We start from the raw sequence: 17,491 nt of genomic DNA on the forward strand, positions 1-17,491 counted from the left end.
TGAGCAACTGAACAACAGAGAACAGCTAAAGTGGGCTTCATGTCTGCGTGAACCAAGCAAGCTCTTCCTTCCAGCTCCTCAATTATTCTTATAATCTCTATGAGGATAAATAACAAATGACTGGGAAACATGATGTAACTTATTATGTAAGTGTTGTTTTACATTTTATCTTCACCAATAGGTGGCATCATCAATTTTGAAATTACATTTTCTATTTTGTAGCCCCAAATTTTAAGTATGCAGTTCATTCGATAAATGTTTATTGGGCATCTTCTATATGGAAGCTGCCCTGCTGGCTACCACTAACAGAATGGAAAGTAAAAATAGTATAGATTTACTGTGCTTTAACCTATTCCTTTCCTAGTATACCCTAAAGGATATTCCACTTTCAGATATCATCCTTGTTTTACAAAATAACATCTAAATCTGTGATAACAACTCAAAAATGACAATTTTACCTATGTTTGTGTATTTTCTTGTGTGTGTGTGTGTGTGTGTATTTTCAACTTAACCTAATATCTTATTTTAAATGGAGGAGAGGGATGTTAATTTAAATAAAATGTAAACCAGAAAAATATGGATTGAGTGCGGGAAGGGGGGGGTCAATCTGCAGAATTTAATCCAAGCTGACTTTTTAAATGACACAATTTACCACTCCTCAGTGAAAGGAACTTTATTTCCTTTTGGAAGATAAGAGAAGCGTGATCCAGGCATAACAGAAGTATTTCTACAGCTTCCAAGCCTGCACAGTCCCATCTGGAGATAATAAAAGATCCCATTCCTCTGTGTTTATTTCAAAAGATTCATTCTCTGGAATGATCTGAGGTTGCAAACTGTAGCGCATTTGCCAGCTAAAAAGGGCTGCTGCCTCCATGTTACTCAGGAGGTGTCTAGTCCCCAGGAAAGTGGGGACTTTCTAAACTCTCCTTAGAGTGGAAAGACGCCCCTCTGCCCTTCCCAACAATATTGCCTTCTCCACAGTCAATGTGGGAAGGAAGGAAAGGAGAAGGAGAAACAGGGAAGAGGAGCAGTGGGGAAATGAAGTTTCAGGATTTGCATTAAACACCATGTATCAGTTACTAATTTATCCACCTACTGATGAGAGGAAAGTGATATTTGACCAAATGTGTGCTTCTTTTTACTGAGCATCTTTAAAGGGCAATGAATGGCATTACTTTGGGAGGTGCAAAGATGGGCCATAGAAAGATTTTGCCATCCAGAAGCTCCCAGTCTAGTAACCACAATACTGTCTTGTGTAGTAGTGGTTAGAAGTATGGGCTCTCGGCTTTATTCATTTCAACCCGGACTCCACCATGTACATATTCTTGCATAAATTATTTAACCTCTTCATGTTTCAGTTTCCTAACCTGCAAAATGGGGATAAAATAAATTAGGAATATAAAATGAAATTAGTAATATAAAACGAAATAATGCATTAAGATTATAACAAAGGATGTTTGTTGTTACTAATACCAGTAACATTAATACACAAAGGAAATGTTCAGTGTCATAAGACAGGTCTATGTAAAGAGCTATGAAAACTCAGGAGGTAAAGCAGCAACTTCTTAGAAGGGCAGGGCAGAGCAACTCACTCACTGTTGGTGTGAAAAAAAAAAAAAATGGACCCCAAATGGAATCACTTGTGTGAAGCTATGTCACGGATCAAGACTTAATACATAACCTAATTGCAGTCTCAACCTCCCCCAGGAATATAGTCTAAACTGTTCAGTCTGGAATTTCCTGGTCAGCACTAGTGAGGTAATCTGCCTTAGAGACCCCTTCCATCCTCTCAGAGAAAGATAAGGAAATCTGATCTTGCCTTGTCCTGCCCACTTCTGCTTATAAAAGCCCTTCATTGTGTATAGCATCTTTATATATGCTACATAGGATGCTACCAATTCATGGGTCATTGAACAAAGTCAGTAAGACCTATAAAACTTAGTTGAATTTTGTCTTTTAACAGATTTGGTGGCAGCAGTGGGATTTGAAGTGAACTTCCGATGGCTTCAGGAACAACAGGGGACAGAGGCATGGTACTCCACAAACCCACTGAGTTTTCTGTCTTCTTCGTCATTTCCGAAGGTCATCAGTAAGTTCCTCTGGGTTGCTTTCGGTTTCTTTGGATAAAGCTCCTGATTTAATTAACTTTCCAGTCCAGGGCAGGTCAGTTTAAGCTAGCAGACAGTTCCACCCAGAACCTAGGCCTTGGTTCAGTTTTCAACTCCTCATTTGTTTGGGAATCTTAGCCCTTGGTTTTGTGACCACATTCCACGCTGGGAACTCTTGGCAGTTTAATTTGCAGTTTCCCGTTTCTTTGAAATCAGTTTGCAATCCCCATTCTTTGAGGTCTTTTGTTTCAATTCTCTTCGCAGCCCCAACGCCACGCTGGGAATGGCTGGCCGCGTGCACAGCGCCGTCTATTGGCCAGTCTGCAGTAACGTCTCTTTGGTTACTGCTTGGTATACTAAGGGGCACATATTTGTTTTGTTTTAAATGAAAGGCTATTGCGGATAAAGATCTTAGAAGCATAAAATTGGTGAGCATGGATTGAACACTTAGAAGCTGTTAGAGCCCTTCTCACCAAACTCTGCGTCTCCGATTTTAGGATGAGTTCACCACAGACTGTGTAGACTGAGACTAGGTCACCAGAAAACATCAAGAACGTTGTTATGCAATGAAGGACACCGTGAAACACCATAGTTCCCTCCTAAGCAGCACATCCCTTTTTAGTATTAGTTTGACTCCAAAAGCTAGCTCAATAAATACATAAATAAATAATTTAAAGTAATCATTGTTTTTTAAAATAATAAAATTAAAAGTTAATTACTAACTCAAATTCTAAAGCATTAAGCACACCACCTTTCAGCACACCTGCTTATTTTATGGCTAAGAACTATGGACCTGGAAGCTGTAGATATTTACAAAAATGGCAAAATCTTACCAGAAACAAGCTAGGATTCCTGTGGCCATAATGGGAAATGTTCCTGTTAGATCAGATCATTCATTTAAGAAGTACATTTGAAAGCTAGGATTGCCAAATTAAATATAATGAGATACCTATTTTAACTGATATGCAGGGGCCTCCAAAAGCCTTCACGATTCCAAAGGAGCTTCATCGAAAGATTCGTTGGAAAGGCCAATAAAAAATAAAAGACACAAGAGGTCCTAAAATAAAAGATAGTATGAGTAACATGGCTCCTACTGCTCCTTTCTATTTTCATTTACCTGAGTATTCACATTCCACTAATTCTCTGTCTGAACTGCCTTTCCACTCTTGTTTGTTTAATTGGAGGATAATTGTTTTACAATGTTGTGTTGGTTTATGCTGTACAACAGTATGAATCAGCTTAAGTCTACATATCCATGGTGAGCATATATCCATCCCCTCCCTCTTGAGCCACCGCAACCCCACCCCCTGCCTTTCCATTCTAAAGAGGTTATTAAGCAGTTTAAAATAAAACCTCCCAGGGTTGTAGGCAATTCTTCTCATGTATCAGTCAAACACTGAATGAAGGGCAGTACTTAAAGAATTTCCTAAACCCAGAGAGGATATAAAAAGAAACCACTTCAGAAGTCTTGAAGAATTTAGAGTCCCTGGTTTGACAGATCTTTATCAGCTTGTGCACATGCTGGTAGAATCTGAGGAAGCACAAAAATGAAGGAAGCAAAATGCAAAACCCTGAGGATGCATAATTTGAGATCCTCAATCTTCAACATGGTCTCCAGTGGAGCAGAAAATGCTCTCAAAGTAGAAACTGATCTTTTGAGAGCCAATCCTAGAGTCTTCCCTGGTCTGTTATTCAAACATGCAACCAAAAAAAGAGAAAAAAGATGAGTCTATGGCTGACTTTAGAGCTCATCTGAAAGCTCTCCTCCTACAGGTTTCTGGGTTTCATTCAAGGGATGAAGTCACCCAACTTGCTCTAGCTACACTATTTGTAAATAGGTTATGTCCTGAGGTTAGTGGATTAATAAAAAGACCAAAACAAACAAACCAAAAAAATGGGGATGGGAGGCTAGCTCCGCATTGGACTGAACTCATGACTGTAGCTAAACACTTTAAAAGGACTTTGGAACAAGATTGTAAACAAAAATCCACCAAGCTGTTGGCTTTAAAGTCATAGCAGCTCCAAGGTCAGTCACCTGAAATAATGTCAGTCACCTAAAATAATGCCTGGGCCCCTACATCACAGTCTTCTTGGAGTCCATCATTAAAATGCTAACTCATGGGTAGATGTCTCAGTTGTAAGCAACTGGGACCCTGGAAAAGAAAATGTCCTCAAACAAGCCTCTGCATAATATTCAGCTGATTTGTAGATATGAATGTCCTTACATCGACCCTCAAAGGAGGGTCCCTGTATGGGTCCCTCCCAGAGTTGATGAGACTCCGGGGGCTTTTCTGGTGAATTGTTACGTTATTCCCTTAAACAGCCAAGGAAAACTAAAATTAATGGAAAACCTTGCCAAATTCTTGTGGATACTGAAGCTACACTCTCTACTTTAATCCCTTCTCAAAGCCTGCAGATGTGGTCCTGAAAAGACTGATACAAGCCAACTAAGGGTGAGAATTCTAACCAGAGTCAGCTTTCCCAGATCTGTCTGCAGTACCCAATAAAAAGAAAAATAAAACGTCTTTTGCATTTTCTTTGGAGATAGCAAAGGAGTTGTTCAGCACTTCCAGAAATATTTACTGTTTGTCCTGGCTGACAATGGACAAGATATTTAGAAGAATTTTGAAGTAGCTCTGTGGACAGAAATTGGCCAGGCTGAAAGCTGACATTCAGACCCTGATAGGAATTTTTCTAGGTCTCCTCCACTAAGCTAAGATAAAACTGTGTACACAAAGTAAAAGAAAAACCTTCTAAAAATGGGTGGAGCACCTATGATGTCATTTAAGTTGCAACCCATTCCTTTAGGAGTTAAAAACAACTGTCATTTTCTTATGAATCTTGGCAAAACCAGAAATGCTCCAGGAACTCTTAGTTAGATCATTTCTTTAAAATATCAACTTCAGGGAAGTGATTCTCATTAAAACAAACAAACAAAAAAAAAAGAAGTGGAAGAGATGGTCATTTTGAACTTAGACAAATGAAAAATCTCTTACATGTCTTCTCCACAAATATGAGTAAACAGCTCTAGCCATCTGAACAGATAAGCTTAACTTATTTCATCTATTGGAAAGCATTGATCCAACTGCTTTTATAACTAGTGAGTTTTGTGTTATTACCTGCTCCATGGCAGTAATTTTAAAATAGAAGCTGTAAGATCCCTGTTTTTATCTGTTTATATGTTTGTGTGTGTGTGTAATAGATGTGTAGTATTTTCCACCTTTGGATGGTAGAACCAAAATTAATTTGTGAAAGCACTCTACTTGGCTTAAAGAGAATTAAGCACTTATATGAATTAAGGATTCCTAAAACTCTCAAAAATATAATGGAAACTAACCCAAATGCTTTTCAAGTTCACATGATCTGAGATAATCTTTGGTAAATAAAAACTAGTTTAAGTTTGTTGGGTTAATTGAAATAGGTATGTCTTCAGAATTATCAGCATTAAAATAATGCAGGCATACTTTATTCCATTAAAGTTTGATCTTGTTGGCCAATCCTATACTTGGGTTTCTTGGTCAAATAAGTTCATGTAGTTTTTCTTACACAGTTTGTCAGCAAGAAAAATAACTTGGGATGATGGCTGACTTTGTCTAATGTCTCATGAAATTTTTGTGGGTAGTCTAAACATAATTATTGAAAATAAGTGAATTTAATAGATATAAACAGGATAGAAGATTTTAGGTGAACTTTTAAGCTAGTTTCTACAAACCTTTTTGGTATACTGAAACCTTAAAGTTTTGCTAAATTAAATTAAATGATGGACAGTCATTGTGTACCTAGATCACTCCCAAATGAGATAAAATACTAAAACATTAATTACTAAACACAAGCCTTTTTACTTTTGCTTCCTTTCCCAGAGGAACTAAAGATACTTGGATTTATTAGTAAACATGTTTCATGTCACAATGAAAAATTTACTATGAGAAAGCATATGTTTCTAGAAATCATAAAAAAGTATCCATAAATTTGTCAAAGCATAGAATGCTAATATAACAGTTCACAATTGTTTTGTGTGTGTGTGTGCACGCGCATGTGTGCGCTATATCGCTTCAGTGCAACCCTAAGGACTCCAGCCTGCCAGACTCCTCTGTCCATGGGATTCTACAGGCAAGAGTACTGGAATGGTTTGCCTTGCCCTCTTCCAGGGGATCTTCCCGACCCAGAGATTGAACCTGCATCTCTTATGTCTCCTGCATTGGCAGGCGGTTCTTTACCACTAGCACCACCTGGGAAGCCTATATATACAATTAAAGCTACTAGTGACAGATTTTATTTTGTTGAGCTCCAAAATCACTGTAGATAAGACACTTGCTCCTTGGAAGAAAAGCTATGACAAACCTAGACAGCATATTAAAAAAAAAAAGCCACATCACTTTGCCGACAAATGTCCATATAGTCAAAGCTATGGGGTTGTTCCAGAAGTTATGTACAGACATGAGAGTTGGACAATAAAGAAAGTTGAAAGCCAAAGAATTGATGCTTCGAACTGTGGTGCTGGAGAAGACTCTTCAGAGTCCCTTGGACAGCAAGGAGATCAAATCAGTCCATCCTAAAGGAAATCAACCCTGAATATTCACTGAAAGGACCAATGCTGAAGTTGAAGCTCCAATACTTTGACCACCTGACACAAATAGCCAACTCAGTGGAAAAGACCTTGATGCTGGGAAAGATTGAAAGCAAAAAGAGAAGAAAGTGGCAGAGGATGAGATAGATAGCATCACTAACTCCATGGGCATAAGTTTGAGCAAACTCTGGGAGATGGTGAAGGACAGAGGAGCCTGGAGTGCTGCAGTCCATGGGGTTGGAAAGAGTCAGACATGACTTAGCAACTGAACGATAACAACAAAAGCTACCAAAAATAATAAGGGAAACATCTTCATTGCAAGGAAAGTAGGAAACATGTTTTCTATAAAAGAAGGTAAAAGGAATGGAGGTGCATTTATGTTGAGGAAAAAGAAAGGAACTTTGTCCTGATTAGAGACTAGTTATTTCACAATGGGAAAGAGAAAAAATGCAGAACAAATTATAGGTTTGTGGGAAAAGAATCTTGGGAAAAGAATTTTAGGTGTGGTCAGGCTGGCTAAGATCAAAATGAATTTATTTAAGTCAATGAGTTTTAATATCAAAGGTAAGCTGGTACAATATTAAAATCTGGTTTTCTCACTCTTGAAAGGACAGGTTGTTTTGGATTATTAGTCTGCTCTTAGTAAGACATTGTAAACAAAAGTTTTGCTTAACCTTTTAAGTGGTCTGCCTAGAAAACAAAGATTCTATGTTTTATCAAAATAATTTCCTGTGTTTGTTGTTTTTTTCAGGTCTTTGATTACTTGAGTAAACCTAGTCTTCTTGCTATTAAAAAAGCAAAGTTTTGCTCAGAACTATGTACCTTCCTGAATTTGCATTCAAAGTCTTTGTTGCTATGGTAAAATGGCTCTTATTTCAGTGACCTATGATCCTTTTATGACCAATTGTTTTAAAATCTTTTTATATTTGTTTACAAACTTCCCCAAGGCAAATTCTAAATAAAGTGTTTTGATTTATAACTAACTTTAGGATTTCCCGGGGTGGGGGGGGTGGGGGGGGTGTCTCTGGGACTCTTTGTGACCCCATGCTGTGCTGTGCATAGTAGCCCAGTTGTTTCCACTCTTTGCAACCCCACAGACTATAGCCCACCAGGCTCCTCTGTCCATAGGGATTCCCCAGGCAAGAATACTGGAGTGGGCTGCCATGCCCTCCCCCAGGGGCTCTTCCCAATGCAGTGATCAAACCCAGGTCTCCTGCATTGCAGGCACATTCTTTCCCATGTGAGTCTCCAGGGAAGCCCAAGAATACTGGAGTAGGTAGTCTATCCCTTTTTCAGGGCAACTTCCCAACCCAGGAATCAAACCAGGAGCTCCTGCATTGCAGGTGGATTCTTTACCACTTGAGCTACCAGGAAAGCCCTGTGACCCGATAAGTTAAACTAATTAGACTTATTTGATATGTTTAATTACATGGGAGAGTGAAAGTGTTAGTCATTCAGTCGTGTCCAACTCTTTACGACCCCATGGACTATAGCTCACCAGATTCCTCTGTCCATGGGATTTTCCAGGCAAAAATATTGGAGTGGGTTACCAAACCCTTCTCCAGGAGATCTTCCCTACCCAGGGATTGAACCTGGGTCTCCAGCATTGCAGACAGATTCTTTACTATCCGAGCCATCAAGGAAGCCCAATTACATAGGAAGCGTTGTCAAATAAGAAGTAATATTAAACTTTCTTCTATATGTTTGTATGTGTTCCTGAAATTGAGCTAAATTCCTGGAAATCTGATAGGTTCTGGTCTAACGTAATCAGTCACAATTATATCTTAAAATGTATATGTCACAGAAATAACTGAATTTCCTTGTCAATAACATTGTAATGAATTTTCATCAGATCTTTTTATCTGTTTTTAAAATCATTTTTAACCATGCCCATTTTAAAGTCCTTTACCATTTACAGAGTTATGGTTTTACTGTGATGCTTTTGTAAAAATGTTCTTGCAAAAGTGCTTCATCTTAAAGGAGATTCATGTAAAGGACTTTAACAAGTGCAGGTTTCTATTAACTTGAAGATCATAAAACTGAACTGAGTGAGAACTCCGGAACTAATAGAAAAACTGGATTTAAGCAAAACAAGTGTTAATTACATGGAACTGAATGAACTGAGGAAGATGATTATAATTTTTTTAGGACTTTCTGTTTAAAACGTTGGTTCCTTAATGTTTCATTTTTCCAGATTTAAGGAAATCTTTCCTTTTCATCTGAACATGACATTCAGCAATTTGGTAAAGGATACCTTTGTAAACACAGATGAAATGTTTACTTTTTCTCCCTATCTGATCCCTTCCGTAATTAGAAAATCCTTGAGTATTGTTCCTTGACAATAGAGTTAGTTATTTGCATAAGTTCAGTATGAATCTGTTCTCCTAGTAACAGAACACAATTGGAAACATTGGCTATATTACCAAGGCTTTGACTGGAATGTCATATTTGAGACAGATACACATGGACTCAGATTTGACCAAAGCTTACATGGTCAGTCATTGTTCTCACTGCACTTACAGGCCAAGTTTAATGCAAACAAATTAGTTTTACTGTGATTATCTGTTTTTAATGGGGGAACTTGTAGAGAGAAAAATTATGTTTGTAGCTATTAGATTCTAGTTCTGTTAACTATCTTTAGGCATATAAACTAGTCTGGATTCTAAACTCTTGTAGTTACCTCAAGTATCTTGCTACATTTCCAATTTTCTTCCCTTTTTCTGATTTGGAATCACTGAGAACATAGAATGCTCTTGAATCTCCTTGGAAGAGACTATACCAGATCTTCCTAACTATAGCCAGACTTCAGGGATTTAAACCTTAGGAAGGCATCTCACTGCTGAAGAAATCTTCAGTTGTGAGATCTTTAAGTCAAATTGATTGGGAAGAGAGGTAGCCAGCATGGCGCTAGCTTGATTTCCTCTCAAGGTGCTTGATCAAGACATCATACCTTAACATTAAACTCTTTCTTCTTCTTTTCCTTACGCTGGCATTTGCCTAGAAAGATAACAGGATTGTCCACATCTCCTGGGCCATTGCTAAGGAGTGTATCTAGAATTTGGAACAACTTTTTATTTCAGACTAGGAGATTTAGTTCCTGAATGCACTGGAAACATGACTGACCCCTGGTTTGAATGGGCAAGTGAAACGACGTCTGCAAATGAATCCATTAACAGTTCCACTTTAGGGAAAGTGGTTTGGGCCCCCAAAAGATTTATCTTTGTCTGTAGTGGTTATCATTCTCCTTCAGCCTATGGACGCCTAGATGGCTAGCATGTAACTGGGAAAATGCCTCCTAGGTTATCTAATTGTGCATCGTGTGTGCGCTCAGTTGTGTCCGAGCCTTTGTGACGCCATGGAAGGCAGCCTGCCAGGCTCCTCTGTCCATGAAATTTTCCAGGGAAGAATACTGGAGCAGGTTGGCATTCCCTACTCCAGGGGATCTTCCTGACCCAGGGATCGAACCCATGTCTCCTACTTTAGCGGGCGGATTCTTTACCACTGAGCCACCTGGGATGCCCTAGGTTATCTAACCATGCCTCTGACTGTCCACAATTAAACTGAGACACCTCACCAGTCAACTCCCCTGAATTTTACATTCTCAGATTAGAAAGGACCGACCAGGCATTTTTCATGATTCAGAATTCTCTTCCTTTGGCAGGTTCCTACTACCCTATTTAAGAGTAAATGTGAATGAGGCCTGATCAGGAACCTCTCCTTAACTCTTGAAAGTACTGTGGAGTCTACTGCTAAAGAAATAGCTCCCCAACAACAGTCCTTAGACTTTCTTTCTGAAGTTGCTCTTAATAATAGTATAGCCTTTGTTTATCTTTTAGCTGGACAAGGAGGTATCTGTTCTGTGGCCAGTACCACCTGCTGCACCTAAATTAACACTTCTGGGGAATTTGAAACTCATTTACATACAAACACTAAGCAAGCCAGTTGGCTGAAAGGGTGACTCCTTCATCCAGTCCTTTCTTTGACTTACTTGATTTTCACTGGTTTAGTCTTGGGGATCATGGCTCTGAGGTACACTCCAGACATTGGGAATTATCCTACTAATAATAGTCATGGTAGTCTATCATGTCATAGTCTTTCAAAACTCTGAAATGCATGTTTGCAGCCATTAACCACTAAGTAAATGGAGATAAGACTGGAATGCCAGAAAATGAATGAAGTGACCAACTGAAAAATTATGAGCCTGAAGTCATGACCTGTTGGATACCACAGAGGTTCAGCCAAAAAAAAAAAAAAAAATCATCACGACCTGTGAATACCACAGAGAGGACCAATAAAAGCTGCAAGAACTATGGAGCAGTAGCCAAGAGTAGCTGTAATGCCTTACATATTTTTTGGTCACATCCCTTGCAGATACAAGGTATTAGGTGGTTAAAATTCACTGAGTTTGACTTGTGTTATGTATGGAAGGCAAGGAGGGGCTCTCTGGCTTGGGTGAGTGGGAAGATAAAAGTAAGGACCTAGCAGGTCTGGAGGGAGAGACTCAATGAGTTCATTCATTGACATATGGAATTTAAAGTAGTGAGATGATTGGATAGTGATGTCCAGGAGGCAACTAGAAATGTAGACCTAGAGAGAAAAGCTCAGAGCTAGGAAGATTTTCAGATGACCTGTGACATTATACCAGTAGATGGAAAAACCAGAGACTGAGTTAAGTTACCAAGGGAGAGTAGAAAGAGGGTCAAAAGACTGTCAAGGGTGAATCCTTGGGACTTATATTGGGGAAAAGGAGAGAATGACTCTGCAACAGAACCAATTCATTAAATTGCACTATCACCTTAATAGCTGTGGATAGGAGCTAAAAAATTAGATAGTGTGTCCCAGCTAGAGTTGAGATCAGCAGGATCTCATGGGGAAGGTAGGAATGATGGAACCAGAGGTGCTGGCCACAGCTTTGCTGGAATGTCTCCCTATGGATTGCAGACTTAGAAAGGGCTTTCCAAGGTTGGTTTTATAGGGTTTCCATAACTCAGTGCCACAAGCTGGGTGGTTTAAGACAATAAGAAATGTATGCTCCTCCAGTTCTGGAGGTTAGAAGTCATGGTGTGTGCAAGGCTGGTTCCTTCTAAGGACTGTGTGCCTCTTTCCTAGCTTCTGGTGATGGTTGACATTCCTAAGTGTTCTTGGCTGTCGATACAGCTCTCCAATCTCTGCCTCCATTTTTACATGGTGTTCTCCATGTTTCTCTGTGTGTTGGCATGGCCTTCTTATAAGGACACCAGTCATATTGGATTAATGACCTTATCTTAATTGGTTACTCCCGCAATGACCCTTTTTATGGATAAGGACACATTCAGAGGTACTACTGGTTAGGACTTTACCATTTCTCTTTGAGGGGACACAATTCAACCAATAAAAGGCCTGATGACAAGAAAGAAAGTGATGTAGGTAGCGGGAGGAGGAGAGAAATGGGATCTGGTCAGTGTGGCAAAGAGGCAAGTGGAATTTTTGAACACTAGGGAATGGTGGAAATGCTTTTTGCTGCAAATGAGTCTGAGTTTGGGATAACTATTGGTTTGAACACATTTAATTACACCTCTAGTTTTAGAATAGCATTTTTTTTTCCTTCGAGAATTGACTTGGATATGTGAATTAGGTGGTTTACTAAAGCTCTAGTGCAGATGGACCCAGTCCTCTGCAGAGACTTGGGGTGATAATCTGGTTGGAAGTGCAAGGCTAGGGAACTTGCCCTAAGCCAATTTTATGGCAAGCCCATCATGTTTATATGGTCTGTTGTTATTTGGGATGACCCCCCCCCCAAATAGGGGAACTGTTGAAGGTAAGGGAGGTCAGACTCCTAACCAACTTTTGGACATCCATCCATCTCTAGTTTATCCTTTTATCCTGCTGACCTTCCCAGATCTATTGTAATTATAGTAACCCAAATGTGTTAGCTGGAAATGGAACGAAGACTGCAGGATTTCCATGCTCTCAGCCTCACTTACTGGCTCATGCTTATCAGCAGAGAGAGCGGTGGTGGTGGTGGTTGTTTAGTCGCTAAGTCGTGTCCGATCTTGCGACCCCATGGACTGTAGCCCACCAGGCTCCTCTGTCCATGGGATTCTCCAGGCAAGAATACTGCAGTGGGTTGCCATTTCCTTCTCCAGGGGATCTTCCCAACCCAGGAATCGAACCCGGGTCTCCTGCACTGCAGGCAGATTCTTTACCAACTGAGCTATGAGGGAAGCCCAGAGAGAGCAGAGTGTAAGCTAACTTTTCTAGTATGGTAGTTCAAGCATTTGGGGGCAGTCTGTAGTGGCAGCGATCTTACACAATGATGGCACAAGCTTTTACTGCCCTTAGAAGAGTAAATAAGAAGCTGCACATGACATAACACAACCTGTGTTACAAGAAATATTTTGCAACAACTCACAGAAACAAGGTACATATTAAGTATAGTAGAATGGTTGCTTCTAAGAAAAGGGAGGAGGGTGGGGGGAGGCCCAAAGAAAATGAGAGGCCCTTAGAGAGACCGATGAGGAGAGCGAACTATAGATTAAGGAGTGTGATTAATATAACCTCCTGCACCAGAAGTTTTAAAAAGACAAGCAAAAAAAAAAAAAAAAACCCAGAATATGTGGGTCAGAACTGCGACTCCACTATTCACTAGCTTTTTGGAGGTTAACTAATCTCTCTATCCCTCAGTTCATCATCTGAAAAATGGAGATAGGATAAGTACCTACCTCAGGAGATGGTCCTGACAATGACGTGAATCTGAATATATAAGGTGCTTAGAAGAGCAGCTGGCACAGAGTGCACACTCAACCCTGTGGCCGAGTAAATTAAACAAAATAATCTGTATAAAGTGCTTAGCACAGCGCCTAGCCCACAGGATTCAATTCATGTTAGTTAACTGCTGTTGTCACAGGCATCATCGTTATCATCACCATTTTTTTACATGGCCAACACCATGCCTTAAATGAGAAGCGGGCAAGGGGGCAGGAGGACTGTTGTGCACAATTCAAAGACAATGCTTTCTACTATGCTGGCTCCACCTGAATCATTCTTTTTGTGTAATCTTAAACAAGTCGCTTCACTTCCCGCAGTGTCGGTTTCCTCAAGTAAGCCTCCTACACCTGTCATCAGCATTAAATCTCACTCTTGGCACATCATCCTTTTGGAACCCAGCACTTAATCTGTGTTAGCTGCTGTGACAGGACCCAAAGCAATGGCAAGGGCCTGATCCTCAGGGAAGTCACATAGTTCCTTGTGAAATTGCCTTGACCCACTGGGATGTCACACCCTCTAACACAAGTCCCATCAGTGCAACCTACTTGTAGGCCAAATATGGGTTCATTGGGAACCTCTGGTGCCCCACAGAAGCAGAAGCCCAACCAAAATGGGATAATCTGGGTTACCCATCATGGTCTCAGGGACTCTACTTGTCTTGTTCTCACTTTTCAAACAAATTTTGTTTCTTTTTGGCTGCACTGGGTCTTTGTTGCTTTCTCTAGTTGCAGCAAGCAGGGGCTACTCTTCATTGTGGTGCACAGGTTTCTCATCGCAGTGGCTTTCTTGTTGTGGACCAAAGGCTGTAGCCACACGGGCTTCAGTAGCTGCAGTTCGCAGGCTCGGTAGTTGTGGCTCATGGGCTTCAGTGCTCCGAGGCATGTGGAATCTTCCCAGGTCAGGGATTGAACATGTGTCCCCTGCATCGGCAGGCGGATTTTTATCCACTGCACCACCAGGGAAGTCCTGCTCTGACTTTTTATTTTTTGTTTTGTGTCAGAGTTACCAAGAACTTGCTTTGTTGTCCTTTCACAGCTGTTCTCTCTTTAGTCCTTGTAACAGCCCTGTGAGGGAAGAACTGCTTCTCTCATCATTCTGGAATGAGGAAACGGAGGCACAGGGGTGTAGAGTCATTTGCCTCAGGTTACATAAGTAGTAAGTGTCTAAGCCAGTGGCTGAATGCACACAGCCTGACAGCAAAACCTTTGCTACTAAGCCAGGGAGTTTGGCAGTTTGGATCAAAAGGGAAATTGGATACACTCTTGATCTAACAGTTTTACCTTAATGAACTTACCTGATAGATCTGTTTGGCTGTTTGAATGATTATGATGGCAAAAAGAAAAAGACAACTAAACATCCATTTATAGAAAACTGGTTAAGTAATTTATAGTACATAGTTGCAGTGGGATGATGCAGTCTCATGAAAAAGAATAATGCAGATTTATATGCATTAACATGAAACTAGCTCCAAAATAGGGCTTCCTTCATGGCTGAGTCGATAAAGAATCTGCCTACAATTCAGCAGACCCAGGTTCAGTTCCTGGATCGGGAATATCCCCTGGAGAAGGAAATGGCAACCTACTTCAGTATTCTTGCCTGGAGAATCCCATGTAGAGAGGAGCCTGGTAGGCTACAGTCCATGGGGTCGTAAGAGTTGGACGCAACTGAGTAATTAAATCTCCACCATCATCCCCAAGATACAGTCTTAAGTAAAAAACATTTGCATGAGGATGTATATTTAAAAAAAGATTGTACAAACAGTGTGTATAGCATGCTATCATTAATACTTTTTAAAAAGAGGTGGACACACACACTTGCTTATAGTTTTGTCTACAAAAAAATGCCTCTAGAGGCATATATAAGAAAGTTGAACTAGTACTTATCTCTGATGGGCAGAATGGGAGAATTAGAGATCTGAGAGAGGCAAAATTACTTCTCATCCTTTTGAACAATTCTTTATTTTAAATCATAAATGTTTATTGCCTTTTCAAAAAATATCTTAAAAGAGATGGGGTAAGAAGAGAAGGAAGACTTGTGGGAGGTATGGAGGTTTCAGATCCTCCTCTGATGGTCCAGTTCACTCCTGGGTTTCTGGGGAACGATGGTTTAGCACTGCAGGTTAGCATTGTTTGAGTGCTTGCTTGTGGCCGCTTTCAAACTAAGGGCTTGGTATAATACCTTATTTCACTTAAACCTCGCAACTATCTACCAGGCCTTGCTATTTCACCTCTTTCTTATAGAGATTCCTCACAGTGCAACCCGACCAGATCCTTCAGAGGTAACAAACATCTAGAATAGGCCTCCCTGCCACTAGCCCATCCCCATTCCATTAGGCTGTTCTGAATGCTGAGGGTCTCCTAGACCAGTGGTTCACAAAATGTTGTCTCCAAGAGGCAGCATCATTATCATCTGGGAACTTGTTAGAAATACAGATTCTCAGGCCACACCCCAGACCAACTGAATCACAAATTCTGTGAGGGGAACCCAGTTGATATGGTTTAATAAGTCCTCCAGGTGATTCTGATATATGTTTAAATTTTAGAGCTGTGGTCCTAGGCCAGTGTCTTTGCCTGCGAAACATTAAACATTTAAATATTAAACACTACAAATATCAATGTCTGAGTCTCACCTCACCCTGGAGATTCTGATTTAATTGCTTTTGGATGAGGCCTGGGCACAAGTGTTTCAGTGCTCCCCAGGTGATTGACCTAGACCTTTGGAAACAGCCATTTGCATCTGGGAATGGTGAATGGTACACTGACAGCATGAAATCAAGTTGCAGGGACTAACACATATGTAAGAGCATCACAGTGTCCCACTTTTAAGTCCTGTCCCCTCCCCTAAAACCTGCACCTAACCCAGGAGGCAGAACCATGGATGAGCAATGCTCCTTGGCTGAGCAGGTATGAGCTTATCAGGTTGAGCACTTTAGTAGTGTTACTTACTTTAGGCCTACAAATTCCATCTCTAATGAACACTGAGAAGAAGCAGGAGAGAAAATATATTATCCCCAAAATAATTTAATAGAGAAAATGAGATCTGTAAATAGCACAGTAAAAACCTAATTTTACCAGCTCACCATTTCTGGGGCTTAAATATTTTGTACTGAAGATCGCGTCATATCACATAGCACATCTCTGACAAAATAGGGGTTCAATCAGCATTTGTCTAGTCAATGAATCCACTAATCAATAAATGAATGAATGGATGTCACTGAAGGAGAAGCCGATTCTGTCTTTGGCATCCACGGCCCACCTTACTACCAACTGCCATTCTTGGAGTGAAGTGTGGGGAGGGAGAATCTATTGACAGTAACTGTGCTAAGATCAGGTGCTAGAGCTGAATGTCAGTCTAAGCAGACTGTAAACCCCAATGAAGGTGAGAAGGGTGAAGCAGGTGTGGTGGTCATTAGAGCTGGCAAGTAAATATTTCCAGGTTTCCTCCCCAGAATATAGAAGGATGGCCCTACTCTACCCCTCAGAGTTCTCTATGGCCATGTGAATTGATTGGCTTACTGAAACAGAGGTTTTGCATTTTGCTTCTGCACAAAAGCTTTAAGAGCCAGTGTGTGATTTGTCCTCCTTTTCTGTAGGATGACCAACCTTCCTGGTTGCCTGAGATTGAGGAGTTTTCCAAGGAGTGGGATTTTCAATGCTAAAATTGGGACACCTCCAGGCATCAATGTTTCAAGTAGTAACCATTCCATCAGCTTGAGTCCAGGAATGAGGTCAGTCCATCAAACAAGAGACTCAGAACATTGAAATAACTTGCCTGGGGACACAGTGAGATCAGAGATGGATTCCAGACCATGCCTGTGTGACTTCAGAAACCGCAGTCATGTGCCACCTGGGTGTAGATACTCTTTTTTACATGTATCTTTTTATTTTTAAACCCCTGGGTCAGGAAAATCTCCTGGAGAAAAGAATGGCAGCCCACGCCAGTATTCTTGGCTGGAGAATTCCATGGACAGAAGAGCCTGGTGGGCTACAGTCCATGGGCTCACAAAGAGTCAGACACGACTGAGCAACTAACACACACACACATACACATAGTTGCCTTATAATATTGT

At 40.5% G+C, this 17,491-nt stretch overlaps 1 protein-coding gene across 1 annotated transcript in view; it reads left to right on the forward strand.

Annotated features, from left to right (window-relative positions):
• The first annotated feature begins 2,069 nt into the window (after window positions 1–2,069).
• The window catches only part of NFE2L2 (nuclear factor, erythroid 2 like 2), a 78,676-nt gene continuing 63,254 nt past the window's right edge, over window positions 2,070–17,491 (forward strand). The window contains exon 1 of the mRNA XM_043894862.1: window positions 2,070–2,089. The gene's annotated coding sequence lies outside the window, so the exon portion shown is untranslated. The remainder of the gene's footprint in view (window positions 2,090–17,491) is intronic.

Source organism: Cervus elaphus, chromosome 33 (assembly GCF_910594005.1).
Source record: "Cervus elaphus chromosome 33, mCerEla1.1, whole genome shotgun sequence".
NCBI lineage: Eukaryota > Metazoa > Chordata > Mammalia > Artiodactyla > Cervidae > Cervus > Cervus elaphus.